The 26,138-nt window shown below is 38.1% G+C and overlaps 2 long non-coding RNA genes across 2 annotated transcripts; both read left to right on the forward strand.

The window, feature by feature from the left end:
* Nucleotides 1-7,323: 7,323 nt before the first annotated feature.
* Nucleotides 7,324-8,340, forward strand: LOC145109847 (uncharacterized). The gene is made up of 3 exons (XR_013709262.1): nucleotides 7,324-7,478; nucleotides 7,567-7,674; nucleotides 8,059-8,340. It is a non-coding gene; the product is annotated as an uncharacterized LOC145109847 (long non-coding RNA).
* A 292-nt stretch (nucleotides 8,341-8,632) lies between these two features.
* LOC145107730 (uncharacterized) lies at nucleotides 8,633-15,058 on the forward strand. The gene is made up of 3 exons (XR_013707939.1): nucleotides 8,633-8,753; nucleotides 14,793-14,874; nucleotides 14,952-15,058. It is a non-coding gene; the product is annotated as an uncharacterized LOC145107730 (long non-coding RNA).
* Nucleotides 15,059-26,138: the final 11,080 nt, after the last annotated feature.

Below are 26,138 nucleotides of genomic sequence, written 5' to 3' on the forward strand. Positions count from 1 at the left end.
ACCTATTTCAACATGTGAGTTGTTATAGTTACTTTTAAGTGTTATCCCCCAAATTTTAAATCTTATATGAATATAAATTAGTTTTAAAAGAAATTACTCTTTTGAAAACGTACCACTACTCGTCGACGACTCCGGGGTAGATTCTCCGACGGTGATCATCAAAATGCGTCCATCCGCTCCTGAGTTCCTTTTTATTGGGCAGTCCCTCTGCCGGTGTCCAGCCTCACCACAGCCATAGCAGGCTTGGTTTTCTTCAGCTCCGAGGACTTGGGAGATCGGTTGAGCCGGTGCCTTGCAGAAACGGACTGTGTGTCCCTTTCTGTGGCAGTTCAGACACTGCATTTCCCGGCATACTCCGGTGTGGTGAAAGTTGCACTTTCCACACTTCGGGAGGTTTCCCGCATATCAACTGGCAGGTGCTGAAGCAGTAGGCGTCGTAGCGGCGTACATAGTATTTGCTCGTTGCTCTTGCGGGGTGTCTTGTTTTGTTCGCTTCTTCTTCCTCTTGTTCCCCGACTTCTGATTATAGTCTTCTTCCCTTGATGGCTCGGGAATAGGGACTTTTACGCCATGGCGGACTCCATGGTCGATGAGTCATTGTGCCAGGCGTTTAGCACTATCGAACGTGGTTGAGTTAGAAGACAACACATATCCTTGGGTCGGAGCAGTCAGACCCCAAATGTATCTTTCTATCTTCTTGCTCTCTGAGGTAATCATTTCGGGGCATAGAGCTGCTAGTTCACCGAACCGGTCAGTGTAGGTCACTATGTCTGAGCCGACCATAGTGAGATCCCACAGCTCTTGTTCCAGTTTTTGAATCTCGCCTAACGGGAAGTATTCCTCCCGCATTAACTCTTTTAGGTTTTCCCAACCTATTGAGTTTGCCACTGATAGGGTCAGTGACTTAACATGGCTGTTCCACCATGTTAGGGCCTTGCCAGAGAAGGTGCAGACAGCAAACTTCACTTTGCTTCCTTCTGGGCATAAACAGATTTCGAAAATCGACTCTGTTTTCTCGAACCAGTGCATGAGGGCAATGACTCCTTCAGTCCCATTAAAGGACAATGGCTGGCATTTAGTGAAGTCCTTGTAGGAGAACTCTCCCGGGCGCACAGGGACCTCTCCTTGAGTAGAGTCAGTAGGCGTTCCACCTCCACTGGTACTGATGGAGTGATATTGAGCCATGGCTGTTGCCACAGCCGCAGCCACTGCAGCGTTTATAGTTGCCATATCGACTTGCGAAGGAGGCGGTATTGGAGTTATCGAGGTAGTGCGTCTGATAGATTTGCGAGGAGGCATCTTTGCTAAAAGAATACAAAGATGAGACGGAATAAGTCTAAAGCAATGGACACAAGCCAAAAGCTGAAAAGACAAGGTTATCCTAGTTCTGGATGTATCGGGTCCTGACTTTCACAGGGTTCTAGAAACAATTCATAAATGAGTCTATACCTAATAAACTCTATGAATTTGAAATAACTATCCTCGAATGAATATCTGTTTTCCTGAATAACTGTTACGAGTTGCATGTAAGAAAATAATCTCAATACATAATGTGAGCAGTGTTTCCACTCGCTCAATAAATTAGCAGGATTATTATTTATTAGTGTGACGTGTAAGACGTTTTGGTTACTTCGGCTGATCTCTCCTTGAAAACTTCTCATGAACCTGTTCTTGTTCCTCCTGGACTCTTCTGTTGTATACTATGAGGAAGTGGTTACATCTATCTGGGCTTGTTGTGCGAGAATGAAAGCGACTAAAGAATCTATGAGCTTTTAAGGTAACTTTATGGGGTGATCCTTACGGAGTCTTCCTACAATTGTACAAGGTACACAAGTTTGTATATAATTGAAGATTAAATAGACCTTCGAATAAGTGATCCCACCCCAACACTACACCCTTAAGAGGAATGGATAGCGAAGCGTAGGCCACATATTCTAAGTCTATAAGATCTTGATTATATATACAACTTTAGGAATATACTTTGCAAGATTATATATCTATCCGCAGGGGTCTTTTAAGTTCTCACATAAGTTATTTATCTGGACTAAAATACTCCTATAGTATTCTAACTCTGAATGTACTTGTTCTGGTGTTCTGGTAAGTTTTAACACTGTTGCAACACCCCATCAATCCCAAACACATGTCGGTCACATCTCGAATGAATATAGTTGATCAGGCTATATTGATCCTAGCTATGATTACATAACTGTTCAGGTTGACGACAGTGCCCAACCTTTAAATACTTTAGTTATGTTCTCCTCGTGACACTAGTTCTATTATGTACATGTATAAGCAAGTAGGTATATTTTTATAACTTGTAGTTATACTCTAAAATATATCATTATCCAGAGCACTTAATTCCCATTGTATTTATAGCTGTATATCTTTTATCGGTTGATATACTTAGTTCACTATAAACAATGCTCTGATACCAATCTGTCACACCCGAAAACCGAAACGGCGGAAACGTTCAGGGGTGGAGGACGTCATGTTTAGTATCACGAGATATGTATATGGTAAGCAAGTAATGAACAACCATTTCATTTCGAAAGAAAGTGTTTACAATGTGTGTGTTCACAAAACATAGAATTCATACACAAATAACAAAACAAGACTTGAAGCTATAATTGCTTCATCTTCTGAATCCCCAGCACGAGCACCTATCTAATAGTCTCCTGAGAATACAAGTTATTTGAAAGAGTTGATCAGCAATTAAGCTGGTGAGTTCATAAGAGTTTAGTGATGTAAGTAAGTTGTAAAGTAGTGTTGAAAATGTAGATGTAAAATGGTGTGACAACCGTCAAATTTCGGTCAAGTCAAAGTCAAACAAAGTCAACAAGTCAAACCGGTCAACTCCATTAACCCTTGTATGTTAGGGTTTACGTTGTACAATTCGCTATTTTAATGAGAAAACATCATTTGGAAAATTCATGTGTTTGATTTTCCTTAGCCTTAACAGTGCTAAACAACGAACCAAAGCGATAAAACACTATTGCACAATTATCGGGGGCTGTGTAAGACTCTTAAACATGGCTTAACGGGGTTTACAAATATGACAATTGTAAAAATCTCATCATATTTACTATTTACTATTTACTATTTACTATTTACTACCTACTATTTACTATTTACGTTTTAAAAATTTCTATTATTAGCCAATTAGTATTAACCATCTTCTAGAAACATTTGTCATGATTACATCATGAATATGTCATATACACTAACTAGTTATATGGAGAATGTCAACATTTAACACTTATTATTAAAGAATTATATATGAATAGTAATTCTTACTAGTATAAATACAAGGCTTAAGTCACTCATTTTCTACACCATTCTCTCTCAATTTCAAGACTTCCAAGGTTAATCATCAAGCTTTCTTCCACTCTTGGTTCTCGATTCGTCAAGGCATCTTCTAAGTGTTTTTCAGTTGAACACTTCTCTTCTCCAACATCCATCCTCTAAGAACACATAAGGTGAGTTCATACCCCTACATTTACATGTTTTTCTTAAGTTTTAAGGGGGGAATACAAGTAAAATCATCAAGAACACAATTAAACTTTTTCTATCAGATTACATCAGAAAAGATGAACTTCGATCACAGACTGTTTTGGTCAACTTAATATTTTAGTTTTCAAAACTGTTCCAGGTGCAAGTAGTTCAAACTCTTAGCTTTAAAATGGATACTTGCACATCTCCATATGATTTTTCTACAATTTATGGTGATTTTTACAAAACTGCCTGTCATTTCAGAGGCAAACCCGGACCAGTCTGTGATTATGAACATTTTCACCTCTGTTAGAGATCACTAAAAATCATGATAAAATTTACGAACAAACTAGACTCATATTCCAAACTCTCAGAATTTGCGGATTTGGATTTAGAGCTTTGATGATTTTTCTATAAATTTTCTAAGAACAGTAACAGAAACTGTATTCAACGAAAAGTTGCTGTCAATTTCATTTCACCTTGTAACATGTTGAGCAAGGTGTATATCTTTATGTGATTATATGTTATTGCAATATATGCCATTTTATCTTAATATTTTGACACACATCAGTTTACAAATGGATTTAGACATATAAAATATAAAGAATAACAAGTGATTATAATCAAAGTACAACCGATACATTCAAACATTTAATAAACTATTTTGAATATAGTTTGCATACATTACTACGTACTACCCTTGGTTGATAAACTATAATAGGTATAGTTTATGATACATTACATAACACATACATTTAAAAAGGGTACATTTATACAAATGATATTTTCATTAAGCAAGGTACGACCATACGGTACCAAGTTTTCATAACACGTAATTCCGTTAATGACTTTGTGAGACATTTACTTCAAATTACCATTAAGTCCTGTATTGTAACCAGAGTCTCCTTGAGGGAGAGCGTGATAGTTGTGTATAGATCTATATTGGGTTTGACAAACCCACACCTAAACTGCATGCAACAGTTAGACCGATAGGTCTGGGGTGACAAATGTCATAACATTTCCGACGCCTGAAGAACGTCGTTTTAGGCAACCTTGGTCATAGTATGGTTATAATAAACTCACATAAAATATTAATAAACATTGGAATTTACGGGAACTTCATTAAAATTTAACGAGTTTATGTCGATTTAAACTTGTATTGTTTTACTATAAATATGACAAATTACTTGTACATTTCGGTCTTTGGGTTTTAAGACTACATTTACACATTAAGGAAAATATTGGATTTTCTAACACAAATACTACTTTTACAAACGAAAGGCTTTTAATAATACCAAACAAAAACTTATGAACTCACCAACCTTTGTGTTGACACTTTTTCAAACAACTTGTATTCTCAGGAAATCATTAAACAGGTAACCAAGTGCTTTTGAGGATGGAGCGCTAAGGCGTCTACTATTTCATATTTTGTCAACATATTGTAATTGATTCGTAAACATGTAATTCATACAATGATGTCACTTTTTCAATTATATATATGTTGGTTGTGTTTGCTTCAATTACTATTACAATTATTGTTATGATACTATACATGAAGTCCTCCACCCCCGGACGTTTCCGCCATCCTTGGTTTGGGGGTGTGACAGATTGGTATCAGAGCACAGTTTATAGTAAATTAAGTATATCAAACCACATAAGATATACAAACTATAAACACAATTGGGACTAATAGTCTCTGATTTGTGCATTTTTCAAATAAATATACTCTTAGAAAATAAATGATTTTCTTGATTAAAGTATACATACATACATTACATGCTCGCATGGTATCATAACTAGCGAAAATATAAAGCAAAAGAAGAAGAGTTGAACATTTTGAGTATGCCTTAGTATATGTGGATTAAATCTGGGAAGGATATAGCCTGATCAACTATATCTGTCCGGGAATTGACTTGCATATACCGGGGGATGGTCAGGATGGGCAACAAATCTAACAAACCTAATAACAGACTACAAAGGATACTTTAAGAACTCAAAACTAAACATTTACAAATACTATAGGAGTATTTTGTGTTACTATAATAAATTATCTGAGAATGAAATAGGTCTTTATTTATAGATCAATAGCTGCTAAGTGGATGCGCTAAGGTCATATGTAACTAAGATGCTATAGACTTAGAATTTATGTATCTTTGTTTCACTTCCTGTCCTTGTTTGGTTGTGGTATTGGAGTTAGGGTCATCTATTCGAAGGACTATTATATCTTAATCACATATGACTGGTATGCACTTTGCAACTAATTAAGTAACCGATAAAGATCATTTTAAAATATAATATATTAATTATGTCCCGACTAAATTAGTATATGTAAAACTTTTACAAACAGTCATATACTTGGAAACAAGGAAACTTAAATAAAATATTTTATACTTTCATTTTACCTCATAACCCAATGTATTGGGTCAATTAAAAGTATAAAATCGTATGTATCATAAACATACCGGAAAACAACGTAATAATATACTTTATGTATAAAAGATTTCTCTTCCTATAAATATACTTTTACTAAAAGTACATTGGTTTACGACTTATGAAAGAACCATGCCGCCAAGGAGAAGACCAAGACCTTCCGGCAACACAGCAACACCTCCTCCGCCGCTGCCTCCACAGTTTGATCCTGCGATGTTCCAGGCTGCAGTAACAGCAGCCGTAGCGGCCACAATATCGCAGATAGGGACAAACGGAGCTGGTGGTTCTGGATCGGGTGCTACAAACTCTAACCACGGAGACAGTACGTGGCGTACAAGAGAGTGTTCCTACAAAGACTTCACCAATGGCAAACCCGACAACTTCAATGAAAGCACCAAATGATAGGACCCCTTGAGAGGGTTAGGCTCCAAGAACTGAGGTTGAGAAGGGAGACAACTTTGGGGCAATTTTCTGTGTTTAATTCCAACTTCTAACGTTACAATTTAAAGGAAAACTAACTACCACTAAGCTAGTAAATAGGACATGCATGCAAAACAGAAAAACGTGAATGCTTGGGTGGAGCACTAGCTCCCTTATTGACTCAGAAAGAAAGAACTAGTCTTCCTCCTAAAACCATGTAATATGCTTTGACTCCTTCTACTTGTTCAATCCAGAAAACGGGTTGGTCTTTTGGTGGTTCTCTTGGGCCGATGTTTCCCCACTGGGCTTCCCAAGGTTGGACTAGCTGAAGTGGTCTCGTGGTCTGTAACGAACGCCTAGAACCAACGACAGTGTTCGTTGTCTCCATTCGATTAACGCTTGGAGCAGCCCCTTCAATCGAACACAATCGCCACCGCCGTTCAGTTCACCGCGTCTCCTATCGGCCGTCGTCGTCCAACATCAAACCACTTGAACCGTAGACGACACCGCCTCCGAATTTTCATCTTTTCTGCCTACCGGAGAACACCGAACTCAGTGTTGTGACTTCTCTGCTTCTTACTCGCCGAAACAGTCACCACGACCATCAGACCGTTTCTCGTCTTCCGATTGTCGACAAACATTGCCCAGATTAGAGGAATCGTCTGCCTTCTACTCCATCCTTTTTTTTTCTTTTTGTTTCTTATTTAAACGTTCTCATCATCAGCGCCCTTAGTGAATTGCTTGAACCCTAACACTCCCCCTTTCAACAGATTGTGTTCTGCTTTTTTTGAATTTAATATATCTGGTATAAAACTCTTTTTGTATTTGTTTCTTTTACAGGTTTCAAAGAATTGAAAGGGACGAGGAAGAGTTTTGTTTCAATATTAGGTTGGTTTAGTGAATTGAAAGACACGGTTTTAGGTTTCATTGAATTTTGATTGTTTATTTTGTTTAATTTTGTTAATGATATCTGTTGCATCTGCTTATTTTAGGGCTTGATTCACTACCCAACTAATCAGTTTCTAACTTAAACTTCCATCTTTGAAATATTTTCTTGCAGATTGGATTTTATGTGTTGCGTTAAATTTCGTTTGACTTTCATTTTGTGATTTTCCAATGGGATTGTACAAGACTACAAGGTTAATATTGACTTTGTGAATAACTTTTCATTTCTTCATAGTAAAATCTCATGGTTCTGCCTATATAATTTTTGCATTTGGAATGCAGAAACAAATTCCTTACAGTGGAGTCAACACTACACAGGGCATTGTAGATATTCCAAGCAGACAAACATCCAAGTCCAAGTGATATGGGTATTGGTAGAGCAAAAGAAGGGTAATTTTTTATTTATAATGGTGTTGTTTATTTTTGTTGAAATCTTACATTTTTTTAGGTGGATTGTACGAGACAAAAGTATAATCTTTTTTCATCATTTCATCTAACTTTTTGGTTATGTTGTCTTACACATAAGCGAATTAAAGCAAGCAAGAAACAAAAGGAAGCACACGGAGTGTAAGGATTAAACAAAAAAATTATGATAATTATTTAAACAAACGTCTTAATTGACTTAGAAATGAAATGCAATCAGACGAAAAAAAAGTCTGCAAAAGGGTAAAATAGGTAATTTGTTCTCATTATACTTTGAAATAGCTAACCAATTTTAGCAGTGGAAGTAGGATGCTATATATTTTAATGAACGTACATTGTTATTTTCTGTAGTTGGAGCAACAATCGTTGGTGGAGCAACAACCGTCGGTTGAATCTGTAGTTTTAGGTATGCATTTTCCCCATTTATTTCTAATATTCGTTATAAGGCTTCCTAGACTAATATCTTTTATTTTAACACAAGAAAGAGATAGAAAAATTTCACATTTGTCATTTATATGCAACTTATCTTTGTATATATTGTATATATGTTCATAATATTACTGTGCACCTGAACTTGTATTCGGGGCAACTGAATACACAGCCACAATTGATGTCTGTTCAGTCGGTTCTGTCCTTGCCGAACTCTTTCTACGACAGGTTCGGTTCTTTCTGTGCCTTTTTAACTAAATCAAAAATTAATTACAATTTAAGAAAGTCAATTGCATTTAAACATCAACCTTAATGTTAAACAAAAAAAAATTAATCAATTAATGGCCATTTTACCCCTACTTCTATAAACGTTGACCGAATGTAGTTTTCATCTTTTTATCGTAACTACATATAGTTTTCATGTTTACAGTTTAAGAAAGTCAATGCCCATTTTACCCCTATTTATAGAAAACAATCCTTTTGTGATTTTCAGATTTTGGTGTTCTTTTCAACCTGCGATGATGTCAGTTACCATCTTGGGCTTTTTTTAGGCAACCAAAACCATCTAATCTGGTATTATCCACAATTGCAATTACCCGCTCAAAGATTTGGCTATGGTAAGTTACAGTTGTCGTTATAATTAGCTGAATGTTTTTTTTGTGTGTATGTGCTTGTAGATTATGCATATGGGTTACCAATCTAATGTTTTGTTTAAACCATCAATGTCGGGATTAGTGTTGAAAATATTAATCTCACTTTTCAACATATAAAAGATCTTTATCTTTTTGGAGATGTTGATGAGCAATGACGAAACTACTCTTTTATAAATCTCATTTTAGCAAAACGCGTCAAATAGCAATGTACCATATGAAATGAGAAACTGTAAATTTTTAACTGTAGCTCAATAAGAAGATCATGACTTCCGCTCTTTATGCAAACAAGAATAACACATAAAGATGCTTACTTTATAACAAAAGAAAGCTAGAAGTATAAGGAACGTAAAGACAAATGATTGATATTCATATTTTTTTGTTGATTATAAATAAATCTTGATATGTGTTGGGTTTTCTATTGAGTTTTTTAGCCCATGAGGAAAGCCCACTTATTTGGCCCATGTATATATATGTGTTATATGCCCTAATTTCCAAAAATACACAAAAATTCTCAGCCACCAAGAGCAATAGAGATAGCAAAAGAGAGAAATCAAGGGTTTCTTCAATTTCCGTTTTTCTGGACACACCTTCAGTGTTGGTTCATTTCCCGGAGATCCAACGGTCCGCTTTCTTTCATTTTTGGACAGCATCTTCCCAACATCGAGGCCTTCAGATCCAACGGTTGAATTATCGAGATCAGCTCCAGAGACTCGGGAATCGTCGCTTCTGTTTGCTGCTGGAAATCAGGAACGTTTTTGGTGATCTTCTTTTCTCCTTGTTATTTGATTCCATATGCTTGATGTGATTTAGTTCCAAGTATATGATGATTATTGTATGCCTCTAGTACATCTAGAGAAGATTTTGTATTGCTCAAATATTGGTGATAGTGGATTTGAAGCGGCTCTAGTAGTCCCGTGGTTTTACTCTCTTTTCTTGAGAGGTTTCCACGCTAAAATTCCGGTGTCTCGTATTGATTGATTACTTACTGTTTTTAGTTGATTATATTGATCATATAACTTGTATTGGGGCTGATTTGTTGCAAGTGAAATTATCCTATTTGTTTGCATCCTAAAAGGTTCATTCAAGACGAGAATAGTTTAGTCAAACGAAGTATTATTCCGCATTGTTATTTACCGTTGTGGCTGCGTTTTTCCCATCAGATTGGTATCAGAGCCTGGTTCTTGTTATTAGCTTACTTGTTTGAACAATGGAAGCAAATACAAATAGGATTGTGAACTTGAATGGTTCTAATTATCAAGTTTGGAGAGGCAAGATGGAAGACCTTCTTTATATGAAGGATTATTATATGCCTGTGTTTAATACTCAAAAATCTGAAGATAAAACGGATGCAGAGTGAAATATTTTGCATAGAAAGGTTTTTGGGTATATTCGGCAATGGGTTGATGATAATGTTTTGAACCATATTAGCGTGGAGACTCATGCTCGTACTTTGTGGAACAAGCTTGAGCAGTTGTATGCTCGGAAGACCGGGAACAATAAATTGTTCTTGATTAAGCAGTTGATTGGCTTGAAGTACCATGATGGAAATCCTATTAGTGATCATTTGAATTCTTTCCAGGGAATTATTAATCAGCTTGCAGGAATGGGTATCAAGTTTGAAGATGAGTTACAAGGTTTATGGCTCCTTGGCACTTTACCGGATTCTTGGGAAATTTTTAGGACATCCTTGTCCAACTCTGCACCAGATGGTATTATCACCATGGAATTGGCTAAAGGCGGTGTTTTAAATGAAGAGATGAGAAGAAAGTCACAAGGTTCCTCTTCACATTCAGATGTTTTGGTCACAGAAAGCAGGGGGAGAAGTCAAAGTAGAGGTCCGAATAACAAAGGGAAGCATCGCAGTAAATCTAAAGGAAAGTTTGCTGAATATGAGTGCAATCATTGTGGTAGAAAAGGGCACACAATATGATTCTGCAGACAATTGAAAAGGGAGAACAAGAAGGCAAATTACAACAATCAAAAGAACAACCACAAGAAAGATGATGGTGGTAATGATACTGCTGAAGTTAACACTGCTACCGAAGAGTTCTTTATCTGTTGTGATTATGATATGGTCAATCTTGCACATGATGATTCGAGTTGGGTTGTTGACAGTGGTGCTACTTGTCATGTGACATCACAAAGGGATTTTTACACATCTTACACTCCTGGTGATTTGGGGAATGTTAAGATGGGTAATAATGGGTTATCAAAGATTGTTGGTGTCAGAGATATATGTTTGAAGTTTGAGACTGGGATGGAGTTGGTTTTACACAATGTAAAACATGTTCCAGATATTAGACTTAGTTTGATCTCTGCTGGTTTACTTGATGATGACGGTTACCATAGTACCTTTGGTGGTGACATTTGGAAACTCACTTGTGGTTCTTTGATCGTGGCAAGAGGTGAAAGAAGCTCAAAGTTATACATGACACATCCGAAGATCTCTAAAGAATCGATCCATGCATCGATACATTGTGACATGACCGATTTGTGGCATAAGAGACTTGGTCACATGAGTGAAAAGGGGATGTCTTTATTGTTGAAGAAAAATGTGTTGACCGGTGTGCATGATGTGAATTTGAAGAGGTGTTCTCATTGCCTAGCAGGTAAGAAAAATAAAGTTTCCTTTAAGAGCCATCCTCCTTCCCGAAAGGAGAATATACTTGATCTGGTACATTCCGATGTATGTGGTCCCATGAAGACTAGAACACTTGGGGGCTGTTTGTATTTTGTCACATTCATTGACGACTATTCAAGGAAGGTATGGGTTTATACTTTGAAGACTAAAGATCAAGTATTGGATGTGTTTAAGCAGTTTCATGCCTTGGTTGAGAGACAAACTGGGAAGAAATTGAAGTGTGTTCGGACAGATAATGGCGGTGAATACATTGGCCCTTTTGATGCTTATTGTAGAGAGCATGGTATTCGTCACCAAAAGACTCCTCAAAAGACACCACAGTTGAATGGTTTAGCAGAACAGATGAATAGAACATTGGGTGAAAGAGTTAGATGTTTGCTTTCACATGCAGGATTGCCTGATTCTTTTTGGGGAGAAGCTTTGAATACGGCGATACATGTTATTAATCTTACTCCTTGTGTTCCTTTGTCTTTTGATGTTCCTGACAGGGTTTGGAGTCACAAAGATGTTTCGTATCGTCATTTACGAGTCTTTGGATGCAAGGCTTTTGTGCATATTCCTAAAGATGAAAGATCAAAGCTTGATGTGAAGACCAAGCCATGTATATTCCTTGGTTATGGACAAGATGAATTCGGTTATAGGTTATATGATCCAGTTCTGAAGAAACTCGTAAGGAGTCGTGATGTTGTATTTGTTGAAGATTAGAGTATAAAAGATATTGAGAAGACAAAGATAGTTCCTCAATCTACTGATGATCGTGTTGATTTGGATCCGGTTCCCCCTCAACATTTTGAGCCAATTAATGAAGATGTTTAGAATGATGAACAACATGGTACTAATGACAATGATGTTCCAGAGCAATCAGAGTTGGATGAGGATCTTCATCCAGAGTTGCCAATACCTGATATACCACCATTTGTCCCACTTAGGCAGTCTACGAGAGATCGTCATCCTTCCACCCGTTATTCTGCCGATGAGTATGTTGTAGTCACTGATGGGGGAGAACCTGATTGTTATGCAGAAGCTATGGAAGATGAGCATAAAAGAGAGTGGGTTGAAGCTATGCAAGATGAGATGAATTCCTTGCATGAAAACAATACCTTTGAGTTGGTGAAGTTGCCTAAAGGCAAGAGAGCTTTGAAGAACAAGTGGGTCTACAAAGTGAAGACTGAAGAACATACCTCATGGCCTAGGTACAAGGCTAGATTGGTGGTCAAAGGGTTCAGTCAAAGAAAGGGTATTGATTTTGATGAGATTTTCTCTCCGGTCGTGAAGATGGGTTCCATTCGGGTGATTCTTGGCTTGGCTGCTAGCCTTGATCTTGAGGTTGAGCAAATGGATGTCAAGACATCTTTCCTTCACGGTGACTTGGACAAGGAAATTTATATGGAGCAACCTGAAGGTTTTCAGGTTAAAGGCAAAGAAGACTATGTGTGTAGGCTTCAGAAAAGTCTTTATGGGTTGAAGCAAGCGCCAAGACAGTGGTACAAGAAATTTGAGTCAGTCATGGGTGAGCAAGGCTACCGCAAGACTACTTCAGGTCACTGTGTTTTCTTCCAGAGGTTTGGTGATGATGATTTCATCATTTTGTTGCTTTATGTTGATGATATGTTGATTGTTGGCAAGAATGCAGAGAGAATTGTTCAGCTGAAGAAACAATTGAGCAAGTCTTTTGCTATGAAAGACTTGGGGCCCGAAAAACAGATTCTTGGCATTCGGATTACTAGAGATAGAGCTTCAAAGAAGTTGCATATGTCACAAGAGCAATACATTGAGAAGGTGCTTTGCAGATTCAACATGGATAAAGCTAAAGTGGTTAGTTCGCCTCTAACTACCAACTTTAAGCTGACTGATAGAGATTGCCCTTCTACTAAGAAAGAGATTGAAGAGATGGATAGAGTTCCATATGCATCAGCCGTTGGAAGTTTGATGTATGCAATGGTGTGTACAAGGCCAGATATTTCCCATGTAGTTGGTGTTGTTAGTCGGTTTCTGTCAAATCCGGGAAAGAAGCATTGGGAAGCAGTTAAGTGGATTTTCAGATATCTACGTGGTACTTCCAAATTGGGTATAACATTTGGAAATGGAGCACCTATGCTTGTTGGTTATATAGATTCTGATATGGCAGGAAATAAGGACAACATGAAATCCACTTCTGGATATTTGATGACTTTTTCAGGGGGAGCTGTGTCATGGCAGTCAAGACTGCAAAAGTGTGTTGCCTTGTCCACAACTGAGGCTGAGTATATGGCAGGAACAGAAGCATGCAAAGAGTTATTGTGGCTAAAAAGATTTATGCAAGAGCTTGGATTTATACAAAAACGCTACGTGGTTCTTTGTGATAATCAAAGTGCCATTCACCTTGCTAAGAATTCTATGTTTCACAAAAGAACAAAGCATATCGATGTGAGGTATCATTGGATTAGAGATGCTCTTGAAGACAAATTGTTTGAACTTGAAAAATTTCATACTTGTGATAATGGTTCCGATATGTTGACTAAAGCTTTAGCAAGGGAGAAGTTGAAGATATGTTGCTCGATCGCCGGGATGGCGAACTCTTCCTCATAGGCCAAAAAAGGGGAGATTTGTTGGGTTTTCTATTGAGTTTTTTAGCCCATGAGGAAAGTCCACTTATTTGGCACATGTATATATATGTGTTACATGCCCTAATTTCCAAAAATACACAAAAATTCTCAGCCACCAAGAGCAATAGAGAGAGCAAAAGAGAGAAATCAAGGGTTTCTTCAATATCCGTTTTTCTGGATACACCATCAGTGTTCCTTCGTTTCCCGGAGATCCAACGGTTCGTTTTCTTTCATTTTTGGACAGAATCTTCCCAACATCGAGGCCTTCAGATCCAACGGCTGAATTATCGAGATCAGCTCCAGAGACTCGGGAATAGTCGCTTCTGTTTGCTGCTGGAAATCATGAACGTTTTTGGTGATCTTCTTCTTTTCTCCTTGTTATTTGATTCGATATGCTTGATGTGATTTAGTTCCAAGTATATGATGATTATTGTATGCCTCTAGTACATCTAGAGAAGATTTTGTATTGCTCAAATATTGGTGATAGTGGATTTGAAGCGGCTCTAGTAGTCCCGTGGTTTTACTCTCTTTTCTTGAGAGGTATCCACGCTAAAATTCCGGTGTCTCGTATTGATTGATTACTTACTGTTTTTAGTTGATTATATTGATCATATAACTTGCATTGGGGCTGATTTGTTGCAAGTGAAATTATCCTATTTGTTTGCATCCTAAAAGGTTCATTCAAGACGGGAATAGTTTAGTCAAACGAAGTATTATTCCGCATTGTTATTTACCGTTGTGGCTGCGTTTTTCCCATCAATATGAACATATACTTAGGCCAGACGAACGACACCTTGAGAACGGTGAATATGACATGCCAAATTCAGTAAAGCTCCGTCTTGAGACCAGACAGAGAATGGTATGCTTTCTTAACCTTAACCTTTGGTTACCGGTTTTTGACATTAATTTATTATTATTTGATTTAATATTTTGTAGTCACAAAAACTACAAGAAAATGGATGAAAACGGCAATGGTTTTAAACGAGGGTGAAGACGGGACGTCAGAAACCTCATATTAATCTAATTAGATCTTGTACAGATGGCGATCAGGTTGGTAACTTTTTAACTTTTTCATTATTAGTATTTTTTGGTGCACCAGTTGTTGATTAGTTTTATTGTTTTTTGGTGCAGAGTTGATGCTGTTAAGGTTTATTTCACTACTATTGTGAATTTTCTGTTTGTCAAGATATGATTGTTAACATGTGTGTGAACAAGACGACCATGGAACACTTTCTTCCTTGCCCGTTGAAAGTAAAAGAAAAGATGATTGATCCCAAGTAAAGAAATTCATCTATTATTCGCCAATTGATCGGAGATAAAGAAACTTCAGTACGTTACTATGCTGAGAGGGTAATCAAATCAATCTAGCTTTTGTACAACAATGAAAAACTTGATTTATCCAATAAATAGTACAAATATTCACACTATTCATTCTCCAAGTACAGAATAAGGTGCCATTGTTGTCAGGCAAGGTCCTGCATCATCTACACATCTTTATTTTCATAGTAGCAGTTGTACATGTGGCATTTTCTGTTCTCACTGTTGTATTTGGAAGGTTTAAGGTTAGTAAATTTTATGATCTCCTGGAAACTATTTTCTTTCACTTGATTGATTAGTGTATTTTTTTAATAACGTATTAATATATAGATACGCCAATGGAAGTAGTGGGAAACATCTATCAGAGAAGAAACTCTCAACACTACACAAGGTGATTAAAGTTATATCGATCACAATATAGCTACTATCGATTTCATGATCTCTCTAATTTTTATACTTCCATTTCATTTTATGGATATCAAATCTGAAGAATTTCATGCAGTTCAAGAACCGACAATAACAGATGTTAGAAATCATGATTTCATCAGGAACCGGTTCGTGGGTTTTGGCAAACGTTCAGCTCTTTTAGGTTGGCTGGTAAGGTATTATCATATTGTTTCAGCTTCACCATTAATTAATTATCTTTTCCCCCAATTTAATTTGTTCTTCAAATCTTTATTAATTATGTTATGCTAATTAATTAATGATCAAAATTCTTTCTTCAAGCAATTCTATGGATCAGTGACGAGAAGCACAAAATCTAGTGAATGTATCTTTTATAATTTCATAATTCAATCCAACATTAAATTCTTTTTTAAATAACGCGGTTTTTTTTAATTTATTTAGATATAGTTGGCGAATTTGAGACTAAAAGGATTTGGGACAAATGTAGTTATTACTGCATAAAGTATATCTTCTTCTTTAAAATTGAAACATGATGTTGACTTCCATTCCTAAATTTCTATATAAGACCTATCCAAAAATCTCCTGTATGTTAAATATATCTTCATCAATATAATGGTATGTTGCAGTACATATACAACCTGAAAGAACAAAAAAAAAATATGACTCAGCGCCAACGGGCGTGCATGATTCCCATCTAGTTAAAAATAAACTCATTAAAAAAATCTGATTTTGCAAAGATTTTTGTAGATCGTAAATGATTGTGTTTATATAAATATCAGATTTCTAAGGATATTTTGTGCAAAATCAATTGCTCGGTATTTTGTGTTGTAAATCCGTCTCTCGGTTCTCGATATGCGTGCCCGTGTATAGATTCATAAAAAATTTCGAAAAGTGCTTGTTCAATGTCTCACTTGTGGTGATTCTAGAAATGCAGACGACTTTCAATTCCGATATACTAAACTCTGTGAATTAGCGTTTAAAGTTTTGTAATTAGTTGGGCATGAACCCAACAGATTTTACGAATCTGATTTTGGTTAAGATTAAAAATGTGATAAAAATGAAATAAAATAATATATCATAATCTGAGTTCAAAAACTTGCTCAAAAATAATTTACGAGGCTCGTAGCTATCCCAGACGAAACAGTGCACAGTTTGTTTCAGGAAAATCAGATAAATACTGATTTTTATAACTTTAAAGAGGCATAATTTTCGCATACGATCTCCGTTTTGGACGTTATTTATATCCATGAAATCAGGAGAATACAATCTATTCAAATTTCTTATCTATAATTCCTAAATATAATTAATGCAAAATTTTATTTTTAACGTCACATATAAATTAAATTTTTGGTGATATTTGATTCGATCTTCAACGATAGATGTTTTCAACATTTTGAGATGTTCTAACAGTACTTATGAGAATAATACCTTTAATATACATTATAAACATAAAATTACACATAATTGGTCATTAATACCTAGCGGTTCGCGATGGTTTGACCGCCGAACTCTGATCAATTTTTACCAATTGTTACATTATCGCAAGAATTTGTCCAAGGTGAAGTATCACAATTACAAATGTTCAACCACCTCGCTATATACTACAAATTCACATGTAATCACGAGGAGTACATCGAATATCACACTTTAACATAATTTTGAGAAGTCATACTTTCTGTTCACTTCCAATTTCTTCTTAGAATTCAGTATTTACTTCTAAATTTTATGTCTCACTTCCACACACCAGTTAGTTATTGAGCTTCCTTCAAATTTAACGTCTCTTTTTTAGACTTTATAAGTTTATGTAGCTCTCGTTCCTTTTTTTGGCTATTTTTATGACGTCATAACCGTGTCGTGGTCACTCAGTACCACGTTGCGGTTCAAAGTGTGTTACCCTTACTATTCACCATATGTAACCATGTCGTGGCCTTACCCCAACCATGTCGAGGTTTTCATATTCAGCTATAACGTCTTACTTATGACTGTATAGCGGATACTCCTTGTCTGCGTCGTGGTTAGAAAAGTACATTGTTATACTATTCATCCATGTAACTATTAGAACATGAAAACGTGATCCTTATGCAATCCGAGTTACAACATGTCCAAATTAGAGAACGTGTACGAGATGAAGAGATTCTGAAGTGAAGACTTAGTCCAAGATTAATCTTTGTATGAAATTATTTTGAGTCTGTAATGCATTAAAGTGCCAAGTACTATTTTGTATTGTTTTGAATGAATTTTAGTATAGTACAACTATACAGGAGACAATATCAATAACAACGACTGTGTCAGCTTGTTGATCTTCAGTCCTCCTCAGTCCATGCACACTTTTCTTTGTAGTTGTCTTTTAGTAACTCCTTGGCCATATAAGGAGTTTTCAACTATGACAACTAGTAAATTTAGGGTCAAGTAAAGCCTAGATTGTAACCATGTACAAATAAATATACAATGTAAACTTGCTACAATGGATTCGTGTAAATCAAAAAGGACATAGTTGTATGAGTATGTAATTAAGCATATTTTGAGATCCATGATCGTAACAAAACTTTAAAAAGAAAAAATGAGTCAAATGGCTAAGACATGAAGTGACATTGCTTTAAGGTTTTCGGCCATGAAAGCCTCATGACCGAAAACCCTTTTGTTGGGCCATATTAAAACTGAAAACCCTAGGAAATAGTCCAACAAGGCCGAAAACCCTATCCCTTGACCATGTGTTTTCGGTTTTAGGTGCTAGACTCAAAGTGTGACCTTACATGTGACACCTCATAGCTTTACATCCCTTTACCCTCCATATTTCTATACCATGCATGCCTTTACACTTCAAACATCTATATATGACCTCTAAATAACCATCAAATAACAATGAGCCAACTTTTCCCTTCCCATATATACCTTGGCCGAGAGGCCTTTTCCCCCACCCCAAAGGCTTCAAATTTCTTTCATTCTCCACTTCTCTCTCAAAGGAAAGCTTAAGTCTCCAAGAGTTACTCCTCTATTCTTGGATTTTCGGGTTTTAGGTAAGGTACCTCATAACTTCTAGTTTTCTATGTAGTTTTATGATGATTCATCATGTTTGCACACACATTTTTCGTATGATAGATTTCCTAGAACACTAACACCTCCAGAAGCTCTTCAAGTTCATCATCTTTATCTTAGGCTCGAAATCTCCTTCATCTTCCTTCCAACTACCCACGAAAATAACCAAGGTGAGCTTCATACCCCCATTTTTTGAGTTTTTACATACTTTTAGGGAGGGCGGGGGGGAATACAAGTCAAAATATGTTTACCCTATGGATATTTGCATGCATCAACTTGTTTATGTAGTAATATGTGCATAAGTTGTTGAAATCATCATGTATATACACATAAAAATCGTAACTTATAAGGTTTTACAAATCAAAATGTGTTTGTCCTTTGGACATTTGCATGCACTATTTCTTTTTGTTTGAATATGGAATAATCCTTGTATAAAAAGTAGATATTACTTGCTTACCATATAAAAATCGTGACTTGTGAGGTTGGATGGTGAAGTTGATAAACATAAACTATTTTGTGATACAAATATCAATTGGTAAAGTATGAGAAGTTCAAAACTACAAATTTTGGTAATTTTTGCTAAAAATAGCTTTTCTAGTAAAAGTGGTCATATTTTTAGTCATCGCTGTTTTGGTGGGTTAAAACCCAAGAATACTATGTTTTTTTTTAAAAACATATATTACCACTAGACATGATTACAACTGATTATTTATATAAAATTTCTATACATAGTTTATACAAAAAGTAGACAAGTCAAACTATAAATGGTATAGTTTGGGTGTCATAAAACACATGCCATAAATCATCAATAGTGTAACTAATTCATTAAACAAGACAAAGGGAGTCGTAGTTCACGTAAATCTGTTAATGCTCTAGTGAGACATTCTCTTCACCGTACCTACCTAGCGTACATTTTAAGTCCTGTATTATAACCAGAGTCTCCTGGAGGGAGAGCGAGATAGTTGTGTATAGATCTATAAGGGATTAACAACCCCACACCTAAGTTGTTCGCTACAGCTAGACGGACTAGTCTAGGGTGACAAATATCTACCAATTCTGACGCCTGAAGAACGTCGTATAGGCATAACAGTCACATCAATCATGGTTATAATAAATTACATAGGGATTAACAATACTATCTTGGTTTACGGGAAGTTCACACTTCACCAGTTTTATAAAAATATAAAACTACATGCTACTTACAGTACACTATTGCTTACATTTATGGTCTTAGGGTTTTATGACTACAGAAACATATATACTTATTCATTTCACAAGGATAAGGATACAAAGGACATTCATACATTTTTAGTCTTGGTTATTAGATTAACAGTCTACTTTATAAAAAATATTGGATTTTTTGGAAATATACAAAACCATTTTTAAACAAAGCAGTGACAAACCTTTTCATACAAAAATGCTTATGAACTCACCAACATTATTGTTGACGATTTTTAAAACAACTTGTATTATCAGGGAACCAGTAAACAGGTATCCTAAACATGTTGAGTACAGGAGTTGCTACATCATGGAAGTTTTATTTTTCAGTCATATGTTGTGAAATTTTTGAACAAACACATTATGTAAACGTTGAAATTTGTATTCTCAATGTATGATGTTTGGGTTGCTATGTTTCATTTATATTCAACTATTATGATACTATATAATGACGTCATCCGCCACTGGACGTTTCTGCCGTCCTGGTTCGGGGGTGTGACAGATTGGTATCAGAGCATTGTTGATAGTGAACTAGTATATCTAACCATACAAGATATACAACCATAAATACAATGGGACTAAACACTCTGACTAAGGGTGTACTTTAAAAGTATAAGTATTTTATAAAAGTATTCATACATGCGTGCATGTTAGGAATAATGTCATAATAAGAAACAAATAAAAAGTCTTTAGAGGAGTTAGGCATCGCGACTAAACCTAGACAGTTATGTAATCATATATGGGATAAATATAACCTGATCATCTCTATTTATTTGAGATATGACCAACATGTGTTTAGGAGTGGTCGAGGTGGACAACAAATCTAAAACTTACCAACTTTAAACCAAAAAGGATCTAAGAACAAAACATAAAGAAATAAAATACTATAGGAGTATTTTGGCATTTTATGAATCTTTCATGTATTTTCTTGTGCTTATATTCTCGTACAGACGCCATGGCAGGTTTCCACCTTCCGGGAGATCCTTACTTCCCCAACCAGGGGAACAAAGGATGGATTGAGGAGGATCCTGAGGAGGATCCCGAGGAGATCCTAAAAGAAGAGTCGGAGGATGAGTTTAAGGAGGAGGTAGAGGAAGAGGAGAAGGAAGAGGATGAGTCGGACGCGGAGTATGAAGTCATCGATCCTCCCTACATTTCTAGAGTACCTGCACATCGTTGGGGCTATAATGGCCCTACGCCCCGCTGGGCAGAGGACCTCGAGAGATGGAGCTGACATCAAATGCAGCTCCCACCTTTTGGTATGGAGCGAGGTTTTATGACCTCGGACATGGAGGACCCGCTGACCGAGCCCTCCCCGTCATGATCCGACAGATTTCTGACATTGGTGATCAGACGCAGGCAACAGCCAACCGGGTTTTGGAGATGAGAGCTAATGTAGAGGTCACGGACGCGCGCACTCGAGACCTCGAGAGGGATTACTACCCCATGGACCGACTCATCGAGGACCTTACCACCGCCCGAGCGGAGGTAAGGGAATATCAGGAGAGGCATGCATCACTAGAGGAGAGAGTACTCGCCGCCGCGCATCGATTGGCTGAGCTACAGGGCGCATCTACTTCATCCCAGCGACCACAGTGGACTACTCGTCGAGAGTAGGATTCATCCTACTCACCCCTTGTCATAGATTAGGATTATGGGTATGTGTTGGTGCTACCCCTTTTCTATTTTATGTAGGACCGACCCTACATCTAAGTGATTACACTATTCGGAGGGTCGTTATGCTGCTATATTTTATCTTGATGTACTGTAGACCTTTTAGAGGTCAATTTTCCAAAAATTATGTACTAGTACTTCGTCATTAATGAAACAACTATGTGTTTTTATTTATGGATGTTGTTATCTGCTATGTTTTCTCTTTTCATTACTACATGGTATAATAAAGTTTCATTTATGAGTACAAGCAAGTCACCGTAACAACTAGGAACAAAGGCGTTCTATTACAATAATGACTGAACCATAATCTTATCAAAAACTCTTTCGTCATTCAACTTTATGGCAGAAAATGTCGCCCCGAATATACAACAGGCGCAAGAACTATACAACGACACCACCACCATTGCCGCCTCCACTGCAAATGGATTCGGCTATGTTTCAAGTGGCAGTAACAGCCGCAGTGACTGCTGTTATGGCAAAAATAAGCAGCAACGGCGACAATGGAAACGGATGCGGGAATGGTACAGGCAGCTCCAATCAGGGGGACAATCAAGGGCATCCGAGGGAATGCACTTATAAGGATTTTACGAACTTCAAGCCCAACCCCTTCAATGGAAGCGGGGGCGTTATTACTCTAACGCGGTGGTTTGAGAAGACGGAGTCGGTGTTTGAAATATGCGCCTGCCCCGAGGAAAGCAAAGTAAAATTTGCAGCTTGTACGTTTTCTGATAGGGCCCTTTCGTGGTGGAATGGCCATGTCAAGGTTGTAACACTCCTGGTGGCGAATTCGATGACATGGGAGGATCTCAAAACTTTAATGCTTGAAGAGTACTGCCCAAGGGGCGAAGTACAGAAACTTAAACAGGAGTTATGGAATCTCACTATGAATGGCTCCGACATTGAAGCCTACACCGCCCGATTCAGCGACCTAGCAATCTTTTGCCCCGGAATGATCACTTCGGAGAGCAAGAAGGTAGAACGTTTCATCTGGGGGTTATCTCCCCAAATCAAGGGAATGTAGTTGCTGCCAACCTAGTAACCTTCGACAGCGCCAAGCGCCTTGCCCAAAGGCTCATTGATCATGGGGTTCGACAAGGCATAATGACTCCCATCCCTAAGCAGGCGAAAGACGGTAGTAACAAGAGAAATTTTGGAAACAAAAATAAGGGCCAACCAACTCAGGAACCCTCTAAGAAGCAACAGATTGTAGCAGTTCACTCCGCTACCGCCCATGCCGCACTAGCACCCACTAAGCAGTATGCCGATAATCTCCCAAAGTGCGACAAGTGCCCCTTTCATCACCACGGAGCCTGCCGGGAGATGCAATGTAAAACCCGCAACAAGAAATCGCACACTACCCGATACTGCAAGGTACCAACACAACAGGTCACCCAACCCAGTAATGTTGGGGTGAGCCGAGCGTGTTATGGTTGTGGGGAAATGGGCCAATACAAAAGGAACTGCCCAAAGACCAACAATTGAAATACTGGGGGAACGGGAAAAGTCCTAGCAATAGGACATGATGAGGCGATGAAAGATCCTGTGGTGGTCACTGGTATGTTCCTCCTCAATAACATTTATGCTTGCATACTATTTGATAGTGGTACGGAGAGAAGCTTTGTGAGTCATAAGTTTAAGCATCTACTCAAACAAAATCCTCAAACACTGAACGGAACATTTACTGTGGAAATGGATAATTGAAAAACCGAAACAACAAACAATGTATTCATATGGTACACACTAACTTTGAATAACCACTCCTTTCAAATTGACTTAATTTCGGTTACCATAAGGAGTTTCAATGTGATCATCAGCATGGACTGGCTAAGTCCTCACCGTGCCGACATTATGTGTTACGAGAAGGCCGTTTACCTTCACCTACCAAGCAACGAAACCTTGGTCATATATGGTGACAAACTCGGTACAAACCTTCGCCTCATCTCATGTATCAAGGCACATAAGTGTTTACACAAGAAGAACCACGCCTTCTTAGCCCACGTGGTCGACAAAAAGAAAGGAGAAAAGAACATTAAAGACATCCCGAAGGTGCGCGATTTCCCCGACGTGTTTCTCGAAGACCTCCCGGGAGTACCCCCTAAACGACAAGTCAAATTTAGAATCGACTTGATACCCGAAGCCACACCAGTCGCAAAGTCGCCATACAGACTAGCTCCTGCTGAGATGCAAGAACTCTCAAGTCAATTGAGTGAATTACTAGACAAGAGGTTCATAAGGCCAAGCTTCTCACCCTGGGGAGCTCTGGTACTATTCGTCAAGAAGAAGGATGGGTCGTTTCACATGTGTATGGATTACCGAGAATTAAACAAGCTCACCGTCAAAAATCGATACCCTCTTCCCCGGATCGATGACCTATTTGACCAGTTGCAAGGGTCAAGTTACTTTTCCAAGATAGATTTAAGGTATGGGTATCACCAACTACGGGTCCGAGAAATAGATATTCCCAAGACCGCCTTCCAAACTTGCTACTGTCATTATGAATTCGTGGTAATGCGCTTCGGTCTTCCAAATGCGCCTGCGAAATTTATTGACCTGATGAAACGAGTTTGTCGTCCCTCTTCCCCGGATCGATGACCTATTTGACCAATTGCAAGGGCCAAGTTACTTTTCCAAGATAGATTTAAGGTCCGAGTACCACCAACTACGGGTCTGAGAAGAAGATATTCGCAAGACCGCCTTCCAAACTCGCTACGGTCATTATGAATTCGTGGTAATGCGCTTCGGTTTTACAAATGCGCCTGCGGCGTTTATGGACCTAATGAACCAAGTCTGCCGACCCTACCTCGACAAATTCGTGATAGTATTTATCGATGATATACTCGTCTATTCACGACGTAAGGAGGAACACAGTCAACATCTGCGGCAGGTTTTGGAAACACTAAGGGTGGAGAAACTCTATGCGAAGTTCTCCAAATGCGAGTTCTGGATCCGCAGGGTGGATTTTCTGGATCATGTGGTTAGTGAGGAGGGAATACATGTGGACCCCTCCAAGGCCAAAGCAATCGAAGGCTGGGCAACTCCAAGAACCCCAGCGGAGATCATGCAATTCTTAAGCCTTGCTGGTTACTACAGGAGGTTCATACGGAATTTCTCCAAGATCGCTAAGATGCTCACCGCTCTAACACAGAAGGGGGTAACCTTCAACTGGGAAAGGAAACAAGAGGTTGCTTTCCAAACTTTGAAACAAGCTCTGTGCAGCGCCCCGGTCTTGTCTCTACCAGAAGGGATAGAAGACTTTATGGTCTATTGTGACGCATCTAATTAAGGATTAGGCTGTGTACTCATGCAGCGAGGAAAAGTCATAGCCTACACGTCAAGACAACTAAAGAACCACGAGGTGAACTACACCACGCATGATCTTGAGCTGAGAGCAGTAGTGTTTGCACTAAAAATCTGGAGGCATTACCTCTACGGTACAAAGTACACCATTTTCACAGATCACAAAAGCCTCCAGCACATCCTAAACCAGAAAGAGCTTAATATGAGGCAACGACGATGGGTAGAGCTATTGAACGACTACCAGTGCGAGATCCGATACCATCCGGGCAAAGCCAACATGGTAGCCGATGCCCCGAGACGGAAAGAATAATCGGGACGCCGAGTAAGAGCACTAACAATGACCATCCATTCCCACCTGTCTTCACAAATCAGAGAGGCTCAACTAGAACCCTTGAGACCGAAAAACATCACAAACGAAGCCTTGCTAGAGATGGACAAGAATCTCACGATCAAAGACGACGGAGCCTACTACCTTATGGAACGAATCTGGACACCGAAGCTCGGTGGGTACAGAGACGTGGTTATGAAGGAGGCCCACAAAACAAAGTACTCCATCCACCCAGGTTCAGACAAAATGTACCTGGATCTTAAGCAACATTATTGGTGGCCGAATATGAAAGCTGAAATCGCTACCTACGTGAGCAAGTGCCTGACTTGCACCAAAGTTAAGGTAGAGTATCAGAAGCCCTCGGGTCTACTACAACAACCAAACATACCCGAGTGGAAGTGGGAACGGATAACTATGGATTTCATAACCAGGTTAACAGCAGGCAGACTTGACACTATTTGGGTAATCGTTGACCAGTTGACTAAATCCAACCACTTCCTGCCAATAAATGAAACTGATAAAATGGAGAAGTTAACCAGGACCTATATAAAAGAGATCGTGAGATTACACGGCGTGCCAATATATATTATCTCTGACAGAGATAGTAGATTTACCTCACGGTTATGGCAGTCACTTTAGAGGTCATTGGGAACTCAACTCGATATGAGTACTGCTTACCATCCCCAAACAGATGGCCAGAGTGAGAGGACCATCCAGACACTAGAGGATATGCTAAGAGCCTGCGTGATAGACTTTGGCAAGGTGTGGGATACCCACTTTCCACTGATTGAATTCTTATACAACAATAGCTATTACACAAGCATCATGGTCGCTCCCTTTAAGGCCCT

The sequence above is a fragment of the Lactuca virosa genome, chromosome 4, assembly GCF_052849685.1.
Source record: "Lactuca virosa cultivar CGN04683 chromosome 4, Lactuca_virosa_CGN04683_v6, whole genome shotgun sequence".
Lineage (NCBI taxonomy): Eukaryota > Viridiplantae > Streptophyta > Magnoliopsida > Asterales > Asteraceae > Lactuca > Lactuca virosa.